The following is a 22,226-nucleotide window of genomic DNA, read 5'->3' as shown; positions in this document are numbered from 1 at the left end:
CTTCCTACACATTGCTCCTCCTCCCTGTTCCCCACCCCACCTTTTTTCTGAGTGTGCAGAGAGCTTCTCTCTCTATCTTCTAAAGCACACAGTGTAGTCTATCTTAGAGGCATTCAGACAGATCAAGGAGGGCAGCACGCCAAAGGCACTACCACAATACAAAACAATAATAATAGTAAGAGGTCTGAGTTACAAAAGATTTAAGAGCCTCAAAAACAAAAAGGATTTTCAACTGAGCCCCCATAGCCTCTGTCCTTACGGAAATTCTTCAGGTACTGCTTCTATCATCCTTACCTAGGTTAGTCTGCCTAGCACCATCTTCCAAGCCCTCCTTCCCAGACAAGCCCAAAGACCTCTCCTTCACACTGTCACTATGTCCTGAGAAGTGCACTCCTTACACCTCTCTCAGTATCAGCTAGTCAAAGTCAGTCAGTGGAGCATCATCAAGGACAGAGTTTTGTGCTCTCACCCCCCCCCCCCTTCCTACCAAAAGGCACATTTGATAATGCAGGAAATTGAACTGAAAGGTTCAATCCAGAATTCCAGTTTGTAATAAAAAATGGCAGTTGATATTAAACACTCTGTTAATAGCACAGGGTTTGATAGGTGCACAAATATTTACAATAAAAACTGCACTCCCCCAAAAAAGCATCACAAATTAAAGAATGTTTTTATCTGCATAGGATCTCTGCCAGGAATCAAAATAATAGACTAGGTTCTTGGTATTAGAAAGGGCCAGGTCTAAAAAAAAAAAAAAAAAAAAAAACACTCTGACACTTTTACCAACCACCTGCCTTCCCTTCCCCACACTGCAGTTACACTGCAGTGTCTGCCACTTCCATTGCAAAAACTTCTTGACATAAAAATGTGAAAGTAAGTTGTGCTCCTACCATGATAGCTGACACAGATAGATCATTCATATGCCATAATGATCAGCTAACGATTACATGGCCTGTTATTAAAGTTCACTGTTCCTATAGCAGATGACTTATGTGACCTTCAATTATGAAATTATAACTTGCCACATTAATATCACGGGACCTCCCGCAAGATCTTATGATGGGTAGGTATTAACACTTACTTCCATCCTGTAGGGGAATGTGAGCAACAAAGTAGGTGTACAGAGAAAGAATACTACAGCTTAGTCCAACCTCTTTTCGCCTCATTTGCCCCTTAGGTTAATTATGTTACAAACTGCAACCTGAGCCTGAAACTCCCACTAATTATCCCATAGGAGTCAACAGACCTATTAGCATTAGAGTTGCAGGATCAGGCCCTGAAAGTGACCCATTAGATAATTCCTTTTAGGATAAAACTAGAAAAGACATTTTACTACTTAGAACTGAGGTTCTGGTCTTAGGGTGAGATACATGAGGATACTTAGGCACCTAAATCCTGTTTTTAGGTGTCCCTGCATCCTACAGAACTCCCACACAGAGGGCACCTAACCTTGTAGGCATCAAAGTTTTTTAATGAAGTTCTCTCTGGTGCCTTAAATTTCTGCCTCTGGGCATGCACACTGCTGCCTCCCTTCAGGTGTCCAGTCACTTATCTCCTGCCTAAGTCCCAGATCAATCCATGAACCAGGGGAAGATGCAAGTTCCTTTGCCTAACTTGTATGTGGGACCTAATTCAATAGACATTGTAGGAGAGTAAAGAGTTAAAAGCTGGATAAGTGGTCAGGCCTAAGTTACAGGGAACGGGGTCAAGGCACGGGCAAACCTTGTTTCTGTTAATTGGTGTGAATTCTAGTTAGAGTTTATCATCTCTCTTCTTTTCCTCCCTTCTTGGCCATCTGTGCTGGGAATAAGGCTAATAAAATCACTTTCATCACTCCTGAGTAAGGCCTTGGTGGGAAGAAAGTATCTTCCTTCTTTCCCTGGCATACCTTTACTTCAAAGAATGTTAGTATAAAATTTATAAGTTTTAAGGTGATGTGCCTGACCTCTGTATGGTAATCCTGTAAACAACAAACAGGGGCGGGTAGAATTATATTCATTATGTAGTTGTTAATATTCATTTTATAGGTATCAACGTAACCAAATAAGGGTCAACGGGGAGTTGCTGGAAATGTATACATTTACATACCGTTATGGATAAAAGAATTGTAAAGTAACCCCCTCGTTGCTCACTCGCAGCGTCGAGGTGGAATGAGCAGGCAATAAAGGGTTCTGTCTCCCCAATCCACCCCTGGGACAACCAGTTTGGTTATTTCTAACAGACATGTTCAAAAGTCACTTAACTCCACACAAAACAGCAAGGCAGAAGGGGAGGTGGAGAAGGAAGAGAGGACCAACACCTCTCTTATAACCTTTAGCCCAGTGGTTAGAGCCCTCACACAGTACATAGGAGACCACTGGTGCAACTCTCCCCTCTGCCTGATGAGAAGGGATTTGAGCAAGAATTTGCTATTTTTCAGGTGAATGCTCTGACCGCTGAACTATGGGATATTCTGATGTAGAGTCCCCTCGGTCTGTCCTATTGAAGTTGTTCCACTTTAAATTAAATAAGTGTTTAATTATATATTAACTGAGCTAGAGAGTTTAGCAGGTGCAGATCCCTCAAACTCTTACTCCTCCTCAGGCCAGGGAAGGCACTTGAACCAGTAGTCTCCCACACCCCAGGGGTGTGCTCTAACTACTGGAGCTAAAGGTTGAAAGGGAGAAATTTTCTCCCCGATCTTGGTCCCTCCTCCCCTCACTGCTGTGTACAGATCTGGGTGGCCTCCTAGTATACCCATCAGACTGGGCCCCATGCATGAGGTAGGCAAAGGAGTGCCTATCTTCTCCCAGTTCCTGGATCAATAGGCAGAGACAGGCACTTCGCTGCACCCCAGACTTAGGTGCCTATCTCCGTGAGAGGGGCAAAGCTTAGCACACATCATTCTAGGCACTTAAAAGATAAGCATTGTAACGCTGAGCATCACAATGCCTAAGTCCCTTTGTGGATCTCACCCTTTATGATTAGCCATTCAAATGTGCTCAATATGTATATTTTTTCCCAACTATCAGCCCTGCCATCCAACTCAGGGGTCTCTCCATCTTGTGCAACTCCACAAAAGGCCAGCCATACTGGACTCTCAGTTAAATCTATGCAATGTCACCATCTTCTCATTATGATGCTGAGTCAGCACAGGTGTAACTGACTGAAAAACTCAGGTCTTATCTAAACAAGGAAACTGACTAGCACAGCTATAGTGGAATAATATACCACAGCAGCTATGGCAGTGTAACTTTCCATGAGGACATCCTGTTCCAGAATAAAGGTGACTATTCTGGTATCTTTACTCCACTTCTACAGTGGATAGTGTCCACAAAGGGAGTTATACTGGCATACCTGTAATAGTATAATTATTCCTCTATATCTACGCCAGTTTCTCCCTGTAGACAAGCCCTGAGTAATAATTCTGTTGATATGCAAGAAAAATAAGAAGACTTCAGTTCTCTCTCCATCTAGCTGGCTCTCCATTTTTGACACTTGAGAGTGCAAATATGACTGTGAACATACATCCATCAGCAAGAAGCAGCAGCCATTTTTGCATAGTCACATTTCACTTAGGTTATTAAGATTCCTGACAAGACAGAGGCCTAACTCTAGGCAAAATGATCCACTCCTGGAGTATCACATCAAGAATACCTCTGATTGTTAACAAAGACCCTATGACTTCTAGTATTAAGTATGCACAGTCTCTCTCCTGCAAATGACTCAACACCATCCTCTAGTACAGCCCAAGCAAGTAGGTGTCATTCCAATACTGCCCAGTACAGCATTCTCTTTAGTAAGAAATATACACTCTGATTTTATGGGCAGAAATGCAATCCAGTCTTTCAAGGCCAAGGAAAGTTGTTAGACAACTACGGCAGAGCCACTGACCTCACTGCTTCACCAGAGAACGTTGTCAGACAGTGTGCCTCCAAGCAGACAGAATAAGACAGAGAGAACTGAGGACACACCACACAACCATCTGCTTGCTATATAGAAGATGGATCACAAGTAAAAAACACACCCCATTTATTCTCAATGTAATGTTACAAAAATCCACATAAGTATTTCTGCTCATGTAAAAATCCTCATGTATACTGGAAAACAAAGTTTTAGATTCAACTTGACAATTCTGGGTCTCATTCAGGCAGTAGCTGTCTTGCTACAAAGTGACATCAGCCATTATGGGTGCCAGATGTCAAGACTGCAAGCCAGTTTCTAGCCAAAAAACAAATATTCAACACATTTCAGGTCAAATTTTTCTCTCGTACTTTTTCTAAGTGAGAAAACTTTACCTATTTAACTTAACTGGTTTAGAAACTGAAATTAGATTGGTGCAACCCCCTTTTGTAGATATTATTTTGGTTTAAGAGTGCCTTACATGCATTTATTTTAAGACAGTGAAGAAGTCTATATAGCACACCATTCCACTGAAATAAGAGCGTTCCCACTAGGGGATTGCATCCATTTAACTAAATCAGTCTCTAAATGTAATACAATTTCCTCATGTAGACAAGGCCTCTGCCACATCCATGTAATGTCATTAGTTTCTAATGTTTACAAGGTGTAATGGATGGGAGAATTTGGTTCTATTAGCTTTTTTTCTGATTTAAGTATTTCAATATGAATACTGTAAAAAAGCTGTTCTAACTAAATTAGGTTCCACCCAGGCGTACAAAGGGGTCTCACCATCTCTTATGTCTGGGGGGGCTCATCATATGGTTTTAGGGGAATGCCCTGGTGAGAAGCCCACCTTCCCAACTCAAGTCTGCTGGGAACAGGCGGCGATTCTGGGATTCCTAAAAGGGTGCTGTCACTGCATATGTCTCTATGCTGCAATAAAAACACCGGCAGCTGGCTTGGGCTGTGGGGCTATAAAATTGCAGTGTAGATAATCAGGTTGGGCTGAAGCCAGGGCTCTGGGACCCTCCACTGTACCCTACGGGGGGCCTCCACTTTACATCCCAGCGACTGGCTAGCAGGTGCCCAATAAGTGTCATGGCTGCCTGCTCCTCCTCCCCTACATGCTGGGGGAGGGGAAAGATATTTCTTCTTCCCACTCCCAACCCACATTAAAGAGGAACATTAAAAATAAGTGGCAAATTATAGAAAATTTACAAAGGAATCAATGTTCTCGTCTTTCAAGTTTGATCTAGAATAAAAATCTTGTAAGCAAGAAAAGTGAAGTGGGCAGCAAGGAATCAACCAGAATACAACTGAGGAACAAACCTCACCTCCTGGAAAAAATCAAATTGTAGATATTCCAGGTAAGCTGACTTTAACTTGGACAGCAAGGACACAAACCCAGAACAAAACCAACAGGTAACTAATTGGATACTCCATCCAGTCTAATTCTGAAAGTCAATGATACATTCCTCATTTAATACTCTCTCTGGCTTCTAGGATTCTTAGGGTGGATTCCAAGAGCCAAAAACGTTCCCAATTCTGTTATTTGATTTGAAGGAGACATAAAACTGAGGCCCCAGCAACCTGTAGTCATTAAAGATCCAAATGCACTTTCCACAAAAATAGAAGTGTTAAGGTTAGTGTCTTCACCAAATTCCAAGTTGGATAATTACATTCCTTCTCCTGTCATTTAATTTGACTATACATTCTTCACATCCTATCCTAAGACATCAGGCAGTGCTGCTGCCACGTTCCACCCCAGAAATGACTACATTTCAAGAAGTCAGCAGAGGGCAAAATTTATCAAAGCTGCTACCCCTCAGGGCATGATCCTTATACCTGCAGCAGCACTATGCCTGAAAAGAAAACACATTTCTGAGATGGAGAGAATCTAAGAGCACAGATCTGGTTTCAGCTATGGTCCAAAGTCTACTGATCTCATCATCTTATAGCGGGACAACATTCTCTGCTCTCAAATACGTGGCAAAGTCTTGTCTGTAGTTGGCAAAAAAAAGTATTGCAAACAACTGATACTTCAATTGATCCATGCTTATGAATTCTTGAATTCATTCGCAACAGCTGTCCTAGGAATTTTCGAGTGCTGGTTGCATTAGTTGGCTGCAACTCTTGGGACAAGGTACTTAGTTCAGGTCCTGCAAAAAAGGATGGAGTCTACAATAGCTTCTCCTCAGTGTGGGCAAGAAATCAAAAGTATTGTGGCTGCCCTACGTGGTGTTGCTGTGGCTTTAAGAGAATGAATAGAATCTCCAGGGTATGGGAGCTGACATCTGGAGATTTGAGGTTAGACAGATTGACATGAGTTAAGATGCTCTCTGTATATGTTAACTATGTATATAAATTAAAACATCTGAAAGATTTCAGTTTCACTTAAGAAATCAAACGGAGGAAGATACTTTTGAATCATTTTAACAGATCTAAAGATAAGTCAGACATGCAGTTTCCAGAATCTGAGTCAATGACAAGAGATCAAATTGTGATGGGTGTAAAAAGATATCAGTGTCAGAAAAAAACAGCTAGAGGAGACAAATCTAAATCTGGAAAGTGCAGTGAGAATTTGCCACACTGCTGAACTGAATCAACAATGATTGCTCAGTTTAGAAAGAAAGCTAAGGTGAATATAGACTTAAGAAAAAGAAATAAAACAGGTCTAAGGAGGAAAAAAGAGTGAAAGAATTAAAGTCAAAATATATGAGCATATGAAAGAATGTTCTAGATATAGAAGGAAGCACCAACCTAGATAACGTCAAGCATGTGGTCAAACCCATATATCTGCAAGAAAGAATCATTTTGCAAAAGTTTGTAAACAGAGAAGTCTGGAAAAACTTAAAAACATGTATGTAGTTCAAAATTTGAAAGCCTCAGAGAAAATACCGAATAAGGAATACATAACTGACGTTACAAATGAAGAAAATTTGTTTCTGGGTATTTTGAAATAATCTCACTCTGAACTACAAGGAGAATTGGACAGTTACACTGTCTACTAACAGAACTTTTATTTCATATGTAGTAGATACAGGTGCAAAAGCTAATGTAATTTCAGAAGAAATTATAAAATGTCTAATAGTAACACCTGTAGGACGAGAACAAACACAATAATTTACAACAATCTTACTGTGGTGAAAAAATTCCTGTCATGGGTATTTGCGAATTATAGGTCATAGTTAAGATTATTTAGAAAACATACAATTTGTAATAGTTAAGGACAAAGTATTTCTATTCTAGATTTAGAAACATGTTTAGCACCAAGTCTAATCCTTAGAATTCAGACTATTCAGGATTCTGAAACACTAGAAATAGCACATCAATTTACAGAGTTATTCACTGACATTGCTAATTGAATACAATGTATAAAATAGAGTTAAAGGAAACAAAGAAACCAGTTACACACCCAACTAGAAAAATGCCCTTGGCTTTAAGGAGCAAGAATTTTGAAAGGTTTATTAATTTAGATAAGATAGAGTGGAAGAGTTGACTGAATCGGTGAATTCACTAGTAAGAGTAGAAAAGAAAAATGAATCCTTACATTTATATTTAGATCCAAAAGACTTAAATAAGTACATTAAAAGGCAACATTTTAAAATATCTGAAGAACTACTTGGAGAAATGTCAGGAGCAAAATACTTTTCTTTAGATGCTTCAAATGGATTTTGGCAAATACCACTGGAGCAAGAAAGTCAATGTTATATACATTTAACACACCTTTTGGACATTACTGTTTTAAAGGATTACCTTTTGGATTATGTTCAGTTCCAGAGGTATTTTGTAGAGCAATATGAAATGAATTTTTGTAAATATAAATGGCACACAAGTGTACATAGATGATAGGATATATATCATGATCTTCTAAAGTTAACTAAAACTTTACCTACAGCAAAAAAACAAAAAAATGTAAATTTAGAGTGCAAGAATTAACAATTTTAGGAGAAAAACTGACCAGTAAAGAATTACAGATTGATCCACAAAGAATGCAAGGATTGATAACATCACTTTACCCAAAAGATAAGGAGTCACTACAGAAATTTTGGGATATTGTTAATTTTGTAGGAAAATATGTACCTAACCATGTAGAACAGAACAAAACAAATTTAAGGGCTTTACTTTCTAAAAATAATCAATGGACAGGAGACAGTCAACATCAACAAGAATTTATGCAGCATGAGCAACTAATAAAAACAGCTTCAATATTAAAACTATTTTATAGTAACAGACTTAAAAAACTGTCTTCAGATACATCCAAACAAGGCCTAGGAGCAGTTCTATTACACAAGTACGGAGATCTATGGAAACTGGTTGCTTATGCATCTAGAGCTATGTCAAAAACGGAACGTCAGTATGCTCAATTAGAAAGAAGCTTTGGCATTGGTTTTTGCATGCAAAAAATGTCACATCTATATATATATATATGGTATGATTTGTTTCTGACAATACAGATCTAAACCATTAGTTAATACTTCAAAAAGAAACATGACAGACATACCACCTCAGTTACAAAGATGATTTTTTTCAATTGTATTTATGTATTCTAAAATTAGAATATCAGCTACACAAATAGTTAATTGTTACTGATACTGCTTCTATAGCATATGATGTAACCAATGTATTTGAAGATGATAATGTGATACATGTAGATGTACTTAAATTGTTTCCTGTATCAGAAAGCGCATGAGAAGAAACTGTACAAGCAACCAGACAGGATGAGAATTTACAAAGGGTATTACAGCAATTGAAAGAGGATATAATAATAAAAAAAAAAAAGATACCAAAGCCATGTAATCAATTTATTCAAGACTTATCAGTAACTAAAGGACTTCTGTTTTTAAGGTAACAACAGTAATTCCTTTAGGGTTAAAAGCAGAGATGTTGAAATGCATACATGAGGGATATTTAGGCATCGAAAAATGCAGACAGAGCAAGAGAGGTTCTGTATTGGTCACAAATGAGCCAAACAGAGGATTTGTATAAAATAATGTGACATATGTCAAAAATATAGATATGTTCAGTCTAAGCAACCTATCACATTTATTTGAGAAAGCTTAAGACCTTAGTCTTTAAAGTAGGTTTAGCTCTGTTTGAATATAAAGGACATGCATTTTATAATCTTGATTATTTCTTGCATTTTTTTTTAAATATCTATACTAGAAAACAGATGTAATCAAAGGGATGGAATGCAAGCCATATGAGCAAAGACTGAAGGAACTGAGTGTGTTTAGTTTGGAAAAGAGGCAATGGGGGAAGGGACATGAGAGCAGTCTTCAAACACTTGAAAGGTTGCCATAAAAAAGATGGAGAAAAGATGTTCTCTCTTGCCATAGAGGGTAGAACAAGAAACAATAGGTTCAAACTACAGCATAGCAGATTTAGATTAAATCTCATTCTATTATTTTATGTACCAAACAAGTCATTAATAAAATTAAATCAATTTTTGCAAGGCATGGCATTCCCAGTACAGTATAATGGACCTTAATTTCATAGTCAATAGTTTAAAATGTTTACTACAGCATATAATTTCAAATATATTACATCAAGTCCACGTTACCCATAATCTAATGGGCTAGGTGAAAATGATAAAAAGATTACTAACAAAATCTGAAGAAATGAATACTGATTAATATTTGGCATTATTAAATTACAGAACATTGCCATTACAATAAGGTTTATCATCTGCACAAATGTTATTTAACTGAAAGATTAGAAACAGATTATGTATGTTTTTTTGAGAAGGATATAAGGAAAGTATAAATATCAGTCAAGTTTGTATCAAAAGAATTATTATGATAGAGGACCGCATAAACTGTCTTATTTGAAACCAAATGATAGAGTATGTACCTAAAATGGTAGAAATTGGGCTCAGAAAGCCACTATAACAAAAAAGGTAGCACCACAATCTTATGATGTCATGGCTAATAATGATTAAGTATATAGATGAAATTGGAGACATTTGCAATTGTTACCTGCGAGACTGAACTCAGCTGAAAAAAGAAACAATAGAGCACAGCAAGAAAATGAAATCATTCCTCTAAGTAATAAGAACTTCAATAATATAGCAGATATAGAAGACACACAGTCGTGTCAAAGGAAACCTGTTATAAGACTTAAAGAAAACTGTTATGGTAATTCTGATACACACACGACACATTTGTGCTAAAAAATTAAAAGACAGGAGATGTGGTGTTACTGTGGCTTTAAGAGAATTAATAGAATTCCAAGATGTTGAAGCTGACAGCTGGAAAAGGCAATTGGTCTAATGTTAGAGTGACCTGAGTTAAGACACTCTGTACATATGTTAACTAGGTATCTGTCTAATAAAGACTATTAAATTATTAGCAATTAATTATTACTAAGACTGGTGGATTACTTGAATATAAACCCTCACATTTAGTTCATCCAATCCTCCTCAATCCATTACCCAATGTAGTGCCTCATATCTGTGAATTCCCAAAAGTCCCTGCTCCTAGCAACAATACTGAGCATATGGGATAGGGATTTGAAGAGACCTAGAATACACCAGTACAAAAATGACTGAAGAGAATTGCGTATAGATGCACTGGAACAGCTCTGGTAGAAACAGAGTTGCCTTTATGGAGACACTGAACTGGTAGCAAGGGCAAGCAAAGGAACCAACCATTTCAGGTAATCAACAAACCCCCACTAAGCAAAGACATGTTCAAGAGGCAGTGTGCATAAAACAAGCTGTTTACAGAGGTTAAAAGGTATAAAGGAGGAAATGAGGGAGAGAAGTGGATCTGCACACAAATTAAACTCTCTCTTAATGCTTACAAACACTCCCAAGGTCCCACCTAGACACACTGTTCAAACCCTTGGTTAAACATGGTGCTCTAAGATGGAGTGAACACAGTTAAGAAGCATGCAGAGATCCGGCCTACAAAGACAGAACTGAACAAACAAAACAAGTCCTGTGCTGAACCCTTGCCACAGACAGTTAGATATCTGACTGAGCTTCAGAATCTGCAAGCTTATCACCTCCTAAATAGCAAAAACCCAAGTTCTCCAAACTCATGCATATCCTCTTTACAGTCTTTTGATAAGAACTAAGCACCCCGCTAGCTACAAACTTTGCTTCCACAATACTAGTAAAATAAAAAGGAACATGGCAACCGAAACCAGAAAGAAAAAAACCCTTCCTTCAACACACATATTGTGTTCCTAAAGCTGGGCAATTTGTTTATTCTTGCCCAACAGACTAAAGGGATATCGTGAAAGTTAAACTAAGACACATGCTAAGATTGGCAATAGGATGTCAGCATGAATCAGACATAACTGGCATTATGAGGGTGCAATATCTTATGAGATTCGCACGCAAATGTTGTCTATCAGGAATACTTTCCCCTTCTATCTGCATTTTATTCAGTGCACTCATAGCACTTTGCAGGTTTAATTAAATGAAGTTTCACAATATCCCTCCCCTTAGATACAGGAAAGTATTGTTGCCATCCTCTCTATTTTACAAATGGGGAACTGACGTTAGAGAAGTGAAGTGCTCAAAAATCACAGTGAGTCCGGGGCCTGATCTACATTTACAATTTAGGTCAACATAGCTATGACACACAAGAGTGTGAAAAACCCACACCCCTAAATGCCATAGCTATGCTGACTTAACCCCTGGTTTAGATATGGTAAGTCAATGGAGAAACGTTTCCATCAATTTAGCATCGCCGAAGGCAGTGGTGTTTCTACACCAACAGAAAAACCCCTTCCATTGCTGTATCTGCATTACAGGGTTATCCCATAGCTATGCTGCTATAGCCCCATAACTTAGACATGACCTGTAGATTCAAACACCTTGGTGGTGCATCCACAAACTACCAAAGTAACCACATAATCTCATAATTTTAGGCCCAAATCCTGCAGACATTTAAGCACATATGTCATTTACCATTTACCAAGTGAGGCCAATGACACTACACAGAGATAAAGTTATACAAGTATATAAGTGTTTGCTGGATCAGGGTCTAATTAATGCTAATGTTGAATTTATTGGGACTCTCTGAAGACTCAAGGGTCAACCTAGTCCAACTGCAAGAGAGGGACCAATGCTAATAAAGTGCTTTGAATATGCTGAACATTCCAGTGTTAATCATTTTTAAACAAGTTTCCCTACCTATTTTGCCAACAACTTAGAATAATTTTAAAGGGTACAGTTACATGTCATTATGTTATTGCTTTACTTTTTACATTTCTCCCAACTGAGGCAAGGAAATATCCATGAAATCCATTACTATTTTGTTTATAGTTTGTTTCCTTTTCCCATTGCTGCAACACATGAGTTTCCTTATACATACACTGCAGGGCATTGCTTATTTATCTCCACAGGAATTCATTCTTTCTTTAATTCATGGAAATATTTATATGAGTGATATTCAGACTGTGGCTCGGAGCCACAAGCGCCTCTTTAAAGTGTCTCCTGCTGCTCTTTGCAGCACGATATTAAAAGGTTGTGTGATTTAATTTTAACCAATCTAAGCTATTAACCAATCAGGAAGCTTTTACTATGTTATTAACCAATTAAGTTATGGACTTGCACTAAATTATTAACTTACTTGCTGTGAGAATAATGTTAGATAGATAGTATGAGAGGGGAAATACCTGTTTAAATATGAATTGTACTATAGTCAATGAAAGAATTAATTCACACCACTGTGGCTCTTTTGGGTAATGCTGATGGCTAATTTGGCTCCTGAAACACGATAGTTTGAGTATCACTGATTTATACTATTCTTAAGTTTCGAAGGAACTGTGTTTTCACAGAGTCTAAACTTTGGGCCAAATTTGCGTTGACAGCACCCTTTAAACACACAGGCCGTCTCTTTGCTGATTGACAAGCCAACCACCACCTTGGACTCTATCTTTCAACTTGGTTTGCTCACACACCCCAACTCCTGTCCTGATGATGAGCCAGGCGAAAACACCGCAATTCAGTTGGGGCCACGCACAGTCAAGTGCACGCGCACACACACACACACACACACACTAGGGCCCCAACTACTTCACAACGCCCAGCCAGTGGCCCATACACCGCGTTAGGTAGCCAGACTGACTGACGCCCCAAGACTTCCCTCCTCGCTGGGCGGGATCCTCTCGCCCCGCCACCTTGAGGACAGGAGCTCTAGCCTCCAAGTTCCCCCCGCCCCAGTCTGGCAGGCAGCGAAGGGGGCGTGCAAGAGGGGGCTCTGCACGCGGCTCACACGAGCCACAGCCTGGCCACCCCTCGCCTGCATTGGGCACATTCACAGCGCCGCGAACAGGGGAGCAGCAGCTCCCAGAGCAGGCAGCCGGCTGCGGGCCGCCACGTGCGCTGCTTGCTGGCTGGAAAAAAACTGCACGGCTCGGTGCTGAGCACGGCTCGGCTGAGCGCTGCAGGAAACCACCCCAGCTCCCTGGGCACGCGGCTGAGGCGAGGCGAGGCGAGCCCCACCCCAAGCTGGAGGAAGGCGGGGGAGCGCGCGCCCACGCGCGTGGCTCGCTTGCGTCACCGTGTTACGCCAGCAGCACTATTCCGGGGGGGGAGGGACCGGTATTACCGGTTGTCCTCCCCCCCGCCCGGCTCAGTAGTGGTATAGCTCGGAGGGGGGAGGGGCGGGCGGTTGGACGCTCCTCGGAGCCGTGGCGCGGCGGGGGGCACCCCTGGTCCGGGGCGGGGCCCCCGTGGCTGGTGACGGGCCGGCTAGGCTCAGTCCCCAGTTCCGGGGAGCTGCGCCACCCCCGGCCCCGCCTCAGAGCCCCGGAGGAAGGGGGCCCCGGCTGGGCCGCTCCTCACCTGCCTTCTCCGCGGCGGTGTCGGTACTAACCCGTACCCACCGCATCCCTCGGCGACCATAGAGAGGAGGGCAGGACGGAGCAAGAGCGGCCGCCTGCCTCCCACCACAGACCCCGGAGGAGGGAGGGATAGAGCGACCCTCCCTCTCCTCCACCCCCTTCCCCCCGCTAGGGGCCTGGCTCCGCCCCGCCTCGTGACAGCGCCGGGTGGAACCCCTGGTGTGCGTCCGCACGCGCCCCTGTGCCCCGCGTGCGGGGCCAGCCCAGGCCCCTCCCTCCGGCCGGGGCAGTGAGCCCCGCGCTTCAGGGTCACTTCCCCAGTCCCCGCCCGTGGGGCCGGCCGGCGGAGTCGAGGCCTGGTGCCCCGTGCGCCTCCCCCCATCTAGCACCAGCTGAACTGGCTCCGTTCGCTGTCACCCAGGGATCCTGGCTTCCCCAAGGGGGGCACCTACCCTGAAAGAGATTGCAGCAAGCCAACGGGGAGGCCTTTTCCTTGGCTGAGCCATGGGGCCCCCCAAAGCACAGGAAGGGAAGGAACTGGGTGCGGAATAGCCTGCTCACCTCCCCGAATTTATCTAGCGTGCACCAATTATTAATTATTTGGCCAACCAGCATCTTGTTTTGCCAGCGTGTAATTTTAGTCAAATAATCGTTAATAATAATATCCCTGTTGTGCTCATCGGGACATAACATGCCAATGTGTCATATGTTTCAAGAAACCACCATTGCATCACTGGGTCAATTGAAGCAAAAAATAGTGTATTCAAATGATTATCATTCTCTGATAACGAGGCCCCAATCTTGCAAAGATTTATGCATGTTAACTTTACTCGTGTGAGTAGTCCCATTGGGCGGCCCATTGCAACACTGGGGCCTAAGAACTTTCACCGATTCTCAGAGGAATCCATTATGTTTTGCTGTTTATATAATTAGTTTGTCCCTTGCTGAATTAGTTACACTTGACAGCTATTCTGACTCATTGTACTGTGTTTCATATATCAATATTGTTATATCGATGTTGTATTTGCTTTAGAAACATTTAATAAATTCATCATAAACTGATGCAATGCAGGTGTGGTCGATATCGGAATGCCTAAAAAGGGTTCTGTTTTTCTTGACGAGTCCCAGATACTATGCATGTTTCTATGGTTCCAGTACATGTGGAGAATATTTACTTCATTAGCTATGCGTCTAGCTGAGTTCTGAGTGCTGCTGATCGCAACAGTGATTTTGCACTGGTATATAGCACATTTTGTGTACTCCTTAAAAGTTATACAATTTCTTTTAAAACACTGCCCTCAAAATGTGAGCATTTGAGATGTTTAAAATTTTTAAGTGAAATTAAATGAGTGCTTCTTGGCAGATGTTTTGAAAATGTATGAAATCATAAAACTAAGACACTTGCTTCCAAAACATCAGTGTTTGCTAAAGGGAGATGGACTGTCTGCTCCTTTAGTTTTAATCAAAATCAAAGAAGGATCTTTTGTTTCTGGAATCACATTAGTAAAGAATAAACAAGTTCTGTGTGTATGTGTGAATTCACTGACAGCTAAAAAACAACCAAACCAATATTTCCAACTTCTGTTACTTATAACACTTTTTAACATTTTCAAAATCAAATTTACTTTTACCAATGTTAATTAAGACAGCTGCTTTTTGCGCCTTTTTCCAGCAGGGACAGTCAAACTAGTTCTTTCTGCTTCTCTTGCGCAGTTCAGCCATGTTTGGGTTCCCAAAACAACAGAGGAATAATTCACATTCCAAAAAGCTGGTTACATTTATATTTTTAAACTTGTAAAAATGTAAGGTTTTTTTAAATAAATTATTTCCATTTGTCAGAGACCCAACACCTTCCTGAGACTTGAATTTGTCTTGTCTGTGCATTCAAGCCTTTGGTATCATGTTTGTTTCTACATCTGTCAGCAAAGGTAGCCTTTTTAGTGACCATCACCTCTGCCAGGATGGTGGGAGAACTGAATGCATTGGTCACTGATCTACCATTGTTGTAAACCCTTCCACATACACATTCTTCCTCTCCTCCCTTCCCATATTTGGGAGCCTGTACTACTTGCCAAAATCCCTTTAAACAAGTTTATTCTGTCAGCCAAAGCCTGAACTCCTTATTTGGACAAAACTCTCATTGAATTCTGTAGGAACTGAGTAAACACCCAGAAAGCACCACAAGGATTGGCTCAGGCAAGATGAAAACATAGCACAGTATGACTCTAGTTTCCTTCTGAGCATGGGGCCTAGATCAACTGATCTATATTAAATGCATACCAGACAGAATCCAATTGCATCTTCTCTCACCTTAAAAATCAGTCTATCCAGGATTAGATCTTTTTCCATCCATACTAAGCCCCCCTGTGATGTATGACAAGAACTAGAACCTTGGATCTGAACAAGAACCTTGGCTTCAACCACTCCCAAACTTTGAGGAAATTTAGATCCTGGTCTCAACCTGTATTTTGCAGTTTAGGCCCATCTCCACTTGTGAATTGTTCATGTGAGTGCAAGCTAGCATCTATGTCTTTTTCCAACCATTCCAGGGAATCCAGTTGTTCAAACAGTAAAATCATAGTTAACAGTATCTAGTGTTTGGATGAGATCAAGGAACAGTTGCTCCAACAATAAGAGCCACTAATTTTAGCCCTCACGCTGTTGTCTATAAACTTAGGCTATGTCTACGCTACCATTTTTGCAATTTTTACATTGCAAAAATACACCCTTGAGCAACGTAAGTTACACCGACAGAAGTGTCAGTGTGGACAGCGCATGTCAGCAGGAGAACTGCTGACATAGCTACTGCCACTCATTGGTGTGTTTTAATTTTGTCAATGGGAGATCTCTCTCCCATAGGCATAGAGTGGCTACACAAGAGATTTTACAGTGGTGCAGCTACATTGATACAGCAGTACTGCTGTAAGCTCTCTAGTGTAGACATAGCCTAAGTAATAGCCATTTCAGGGGATGCAATTTTAAAAAGCCTTCCATTCTGCAGGGGGACATATAATACATAGCATGTGGAGTTATGTCATTGCATTGAGTTGGGGAACTGGGTTACTTTGCACAGCAGGAAGCAATGAAACTGGACAAAAAATATGATCACCTTCAACTTCCTTTATGAATCATAAAAATCTTCCCTCAGGTGCATAAATTCATAATGGAAGGTTTCTTATGCAAGGAAAAGACACTGATGAAGAAACCTGGGTTGTTACTGCATTCTGACCACATAAAAATATTGGAATTTTTGTCCAAGCAATATCAGAGTGTGGTTCATTTTAGTAAACTTATATTAATGTTGCATCTTTGCTGAGTGGTGGTAGTGTTAACAGCCTTGCAGGTTAGTTTTACATTGGAGAGGAAATCAGTGATGTAGTCAGGTATTTTCTGAGTGTGTATTGTTTATGTACAGAATTTATGCTTGTCTTGTTTCCTTGAACAGTGTTGGTCACAGACTGCCCGCAAGAAACTCTTTTTTTTTTCTTTTTTCCCCCCAGAAACTTCAGCTAAAGCACCACTGTCCTTTCACCAAGAGGCTGCTCTTGAGCCTCTGTCTGTCTTGGTCTCTCCTCTCCTGGAATCCCACAGTTTAAACACAGTCACTGTTCCTTGTTCTTCCCTCAGTCCCTGGACTTTTCAACTGATAAACCCTCAGCCCACCTAGGATCATGTGGTCTGGAAAGTTAAGCCTGGGCATCAACCCTCTTTTTGTGCAGCTGCTTTGCAATACAAATGAAACTCAAAAACGTCTGAATACCCAGACAAAGGGTGCTTTACACACAAAATCCTCTTAACCATTGTCTGGGTGCAATGATTCATAACATACTCATATACACTCCTGCATGCACACACTGATAATACACATGACATTAACACTTGGCACCATAACATTATTATTGGGACACATGCTCATTTTTTTACTCTGCTCTTATTCAAGCAAACTGCAATTTAAATCAATGGGCCAAACCCCAGAGTAAGCCCTGTGGCCTGACACCTAGGAGAGAAGGGAAGTAATTGAGTGAGCTCAGCTCTCTGATGGCATCCGCTGCATTGACTGAATGAGGAAGTACCTCATTTAAATATCAACTGTATTCTCTGCTGTCATCTACTGAAGAGCAAGGGGAGTAAACTGAGAGAGGCGGCACCTCATTTTCATATTAACTACATATATTAATTAACTGCTGGTTCAGTAGTTTGGAGACACTGGGGTATAACTTGACAAAGTTTTGTACTTGGGACCCATCTTTTTAAGATTACCCTGCTGGGAACCCACCTGGGCAAAGCCCGGACAATGACTGTGTATGGGATCATCCTGATGAGAGCTCATGTTTGCCAAGGTGGGATAAAAGACCCTGGACAACCCCAAAGAACAAGGAATGAGAGAGTGCAAATTTCTGCTTTGTTGTGCAGAGTACTTCTTTGAGTGGCAGGGATTCTGATGGGTTCTTTAAGATTATTGATCCCCCTTGTATTTAAGCAAGCTGAACTAAGAGCTGTAATTGCTTTATGGTGGGCTGAGCTCACCAGAGCTTTCAGTCATCTGGCCCAGGGGCAAATCTGGTTATCTGGGCAGCAGGCAGAGCAAAGCAGCAGTTGGATTCACCTAAAGATGACAGCTTCCAACTGGAGAGCAGTAGAGTCATTATTGCGTGCACTGCAGTGGGGATAGAGGAATTCATAGCAACACTGTATGTCAGCCTAGTGACTCTGGTGAAGCCTCTCTGTCCTAGCTGATCAACATAGCAAGGCAGGGGGGAGAGCCCCCAGAGCTGCCTACGATACAGGGATCCTGATATTCCTGGACTCTTGGAACAACAAACGGTGAGTGAGGAAGTTGGGGACCCACAAACTGAGAGTGAGAAGCTGGGAAGCAGAAGAAACTGCATCAGCCATTCAGGGTCCAATTGTTTGGGACTGTGACTTACGCACACTGAAATAAATGGTGATAGAAGATGTTAAATTACAAATATTTGTCCCAGTTCAACCTGGCCTTTCCGTTTTCTCCCCAAATAAAGTTTGTTTGTTTAAACCTCTGTGCTTGCAAGTGCGTACTGATTTGCCTAGCAATGGTGCCCAGAGAGCTTACAGGTTCTCAGATGATTGGATGGGGGCTTGAACCAAAAATTTAAGAAATTGTAGAGAATCGCTTAAAGTAAGAACCTGGCCCTTGTAGCTGTCGATGCTACTGGTAGAAGGTTAACACTAGGATATGCACCTTCTGAACAATCTGCAACTCTGCCGGAGTTTACCAGCATAAGGACTTGCTAAATAAAATCCATGTCAGGACCTCAGGATTTTGAACCACCATGATGAAATAACAATTATATCACAGTGTAAGTTTGCAGAGCTTTACAGAGTAAGACGTGTTCTCGCCCTATAGATCGTACAATCTAAGGGATATGAAGCAAACAACTATGAGTGGTGGGATAGCAGTTCAGGAGTGGGAGGGTGAAGGGATATTTGACGAGATGAAGGAGGGATTGAGGAGGGATTGGTGGATTTTAAGGAGATTTGAAGAAAAAGGTAGCTGGTACAAAGGGACAAGGGAATTGCTTCAGGCTTTTAAGGGGCAGAATGGAACAAAGACACAAAGCATGGAGGAAGGACAAAGGAGATGAAAGCAGGTAGAAGAGTGAAATGGAAATTAGGAGAAAATGGGAGCAGAGATGGATTTAGACAAATTACATAGAATCCTATCTGTAAGGATGAGGAGTCTGAATTTCCTACAATGGTTTATTTTGGATTATTGGCCACTAGTGAGCAGGGTGGCATGACCACTCTACATCTACATTTTAGGAGAGTCCTGGTAACCTCCCCGGAGGTAAACGTGTGCTCAGTAATGAAGAACCCTTTGAAAAATGCCCCTCATTGCTCTTCTGTGTCTGCTGGGCTGTTCATAGTTGCATGTGGATTATCCCTGATATGCTTCTCCTCCTGTCTTGAAGCCCCCTCCTGGAATATGATGAGCTACTCAACCCAGATTTGCATCAGGCCCTGGCTCCGGGTGAGACCAGTTGAAATGCAGTAATATCATTGGTCAGGAGCATTTCGGAGCTGGTGAGCCCATCAAGGGGGTGTCACAATGCTGATGACTTCATCTTTCCAGGATGGTCTGTCAGAGCCAGTCCCTGCACCTTAGTGTCAGTTTACCCAGCTCTGCCAGCGCTTTCCCAGCCAGGCTCTGTTGCTGTCAGAGAGGGCCCAAGCCAAAGGATTTGGATCTGGATCTGGATCTGGATTTCAACCTCTTCTTTCAAAGACTGGGGGGGTGCGGGGGCCAGGCGTTTGTTTCAGGCCCATCCCTAGTTGATACAGTGATAACAGATCATAGCCATGGGGACCATTAGCAAGCAGCTGATCTCCCAGTAAGAAAGTGCAATGGATCTCTGGACTGTACTTAGCAGGGGTTAGTGGAGACGGCTGCCCACTCCCTAGCTCTTCTGGGTTCTCTCCCTCTGCCTGTGAGTGTGAGAGAAAGAAAGACGAGGTCCCCAGGTCTCCCTGAGCACTCGCTGAATAATGTGCCCATTATAAACACCAGAGATGGGGCTGAGGTGCTAAATTCAGAACCAGATTTCACAGACCCCAGTGTCGCAGAGTGTCTGTATCCTGGGTTTTGGTTTGATCTTCACTAGGGATGGGGGACCGCTTTGAAAGTCAGATCTCTTGGTTCAAGTTCCAAACCTCCACAAAATTTGGGGTTGATAAGATTTTAAAAATTGGTTCAGGTCCCTCTCTAGCCGGCACACTTCAATACAGGCTGAAATTAGGCAACCTGAGAGAAAATGAGATGCGGGTAATGACTAAGGGCTTCATCCAAAACCCAGTTAAGTCAATGGGAATCTTTCCATTAACTTCAGTGGCCTCTGAATCAGGCCCTAAAAGTACTAAATCTATTGAATGGGTTGTGAGGGGAGACCCAGGGGATAAGGGAACATGATGAGTGTCAATAAATCTACTAGTGTAATGAGAGAATAAGAATTATTCACAGCCTCACAGGGGGACAGAATAAGGAGCAATGGCCGAAAGCCAGGGAGGGAAACACCGAGCTGAAACATTAAGGGAAATGTATTAGCAGTAAAAGCAATTGATTACTGGATTAAACTAGCAAGGGGAGGTACCATCAGTGCAGAGATTAAAGAACAGGTGAGATAAGGCTTTAGCACAAATGACAAGCAAGAGGCACTAGAGGACATGCGGTAGTCCCCATAAATCTTTATTAAACATTTTCTCTCCTTTCCCTATTATTTCTATTTTTATCTTCTTTTCACGAAGTCTGTTTCCAATCTGTCTCTTTTCTTGTCTTGTCTTTTCATTTGTCTCTTCATGCACTGTTCTTCTGATTCTCATCCATTTGCCCTTTTTAATAATTGCAAAGCATCTTAGTTAAAGACTTGAATAGTTTATTGTAAATAATAAAATAATGATCTGGGGGATTGTTTGTTTTTTGCCCCACTTGTGTTTGAGTCTAGGAAATTCACTCCTTTGAACTGAAGATGAGGTGGGAAAAGGATGAACAAAGATTCAAGTCAGATGGGAGTTCGGGAAGGGAACAGACAGATGCCAATGATGTACTGGGGAGAGATATCAGCCAAAACGCAGCAATGCACACTCATTGGCTAGCTGCAGTTTTAGTTCTAAGGGTTGGTAACAATGGTAACACTGGGGTGTCACAGGGGGAATGGCACCATCTTTCCATAATTTACTCTCTCTCATGCCCCTGTCGTATGGTAAGGCTGGGGTAGAGGAAGACTCAGCAAATTTTAATATTTTTGCTACAATAAAGAAACATTTTCCACAGGTCTCATAGTGCATAAGAATCTTGAACCTATACATACAGAGAAAGAGAGAAAGTGCTACAGTAGGAGATTGGAGCTCACCAATAAAATTCATGGGACTCTCAGGGCAGCTCTAAAAGCTTGCCTTGCAGTCACAGCTTATATATGTTTGTTGTTCTACATGTCTTCTTTAGTCTGTAAAGCCTTTGGAGCAAGGGCAAGATTTGTCTGTGGTTTGTAGAGTTTAGTGCATATTTATAGAGCTACAGATGTAAATATAACCATAATCCTGTCCTACATCTCTCGCTTCCGCACCAGGAAAAGAAGATAAACACCACCCTCCCAACATTTTTCACTTCCATGCCATGGAAAGAAATCAAACCTCTTTTTTGCTTCTACCTTCCTTACATTTGTAATTATGTTTGCTAAGATAATAAGGAGAATGAAGTGTCATGCTTCAGGGCTTCAGCTGTTCTCCGGCAGAGGTCAGGAAGGAACTCTCCTCCCCAATTCACAATTGGCTAGAACTGACCAGATGAAATCAGGGAGGTGAGGTGTGAATGCCCTTCAGAGCATCAAATCTTGGCCAGAACTGAAGGCAGGACATCAGCCACATAGACCAATGGTCTGAGGCAGGAACAGTAAATTATCTGAGTCTAAATGCTTATTTGTGTGCTCAGAGTTAAACTGACCACCAAGTTTGGGATCAGGGAGAAATTTTCCTCCAGATCAGATTGGCGCAGACTTTGAAGGGTTTATGCC

The 22,226-nt window shown here is 41.6% G+C and overlaps 1 protein-coding gene across 2 annotated transcripts in view; it reads right to left on the bottom strand.

Moving 5' to 3' along the window:
* B4GALT4 (beta-1,4-galactosyltransferase 4) overlaps positions 1–13,877 on the bottom strand; it is a 38,257-nt gene extending 24,380 nt beyond the window's left edge. Inside the window, exon 1 of one of the 2 annotated variants that reach the window (XM_067546043.1) lies at positions 13,685–13,877. The gene's annotated coding sequence lies outside the window, so the exon portion shown is untranslated. The remainder of the gene's footprint in view (positions 1–13,684) is intronic. The other variant, XM_067546044.1, reaches the window with a different exon arrangement.
* Between the last annotated feature and the right edge of the window lie 8,349 nt (positions 13,878–22,226).

The sequence above is a fragment of the Emydura macquarii genome, unplaced genomic scaffold, assembly GCF_026122565.2.
Source record: "Emydura macquarii macquarii isolate MOO-44397 ecotype Brisbane River unplaced genomic scaffold, CSIRO-AGI_Emac_v2 contig_1119, whole genome shotgun sequence".
Lineage (NCBI taxonomy): Eukaryota > Metazoa > Chordata > Testudines > Chelidae > Emydura > Emydura macquarii.
The sequence above is the reverse complement of the archived record's forward strand: the minus strand, read 5'-3'. Positions and strand labels throughout refer to the sequence as shown.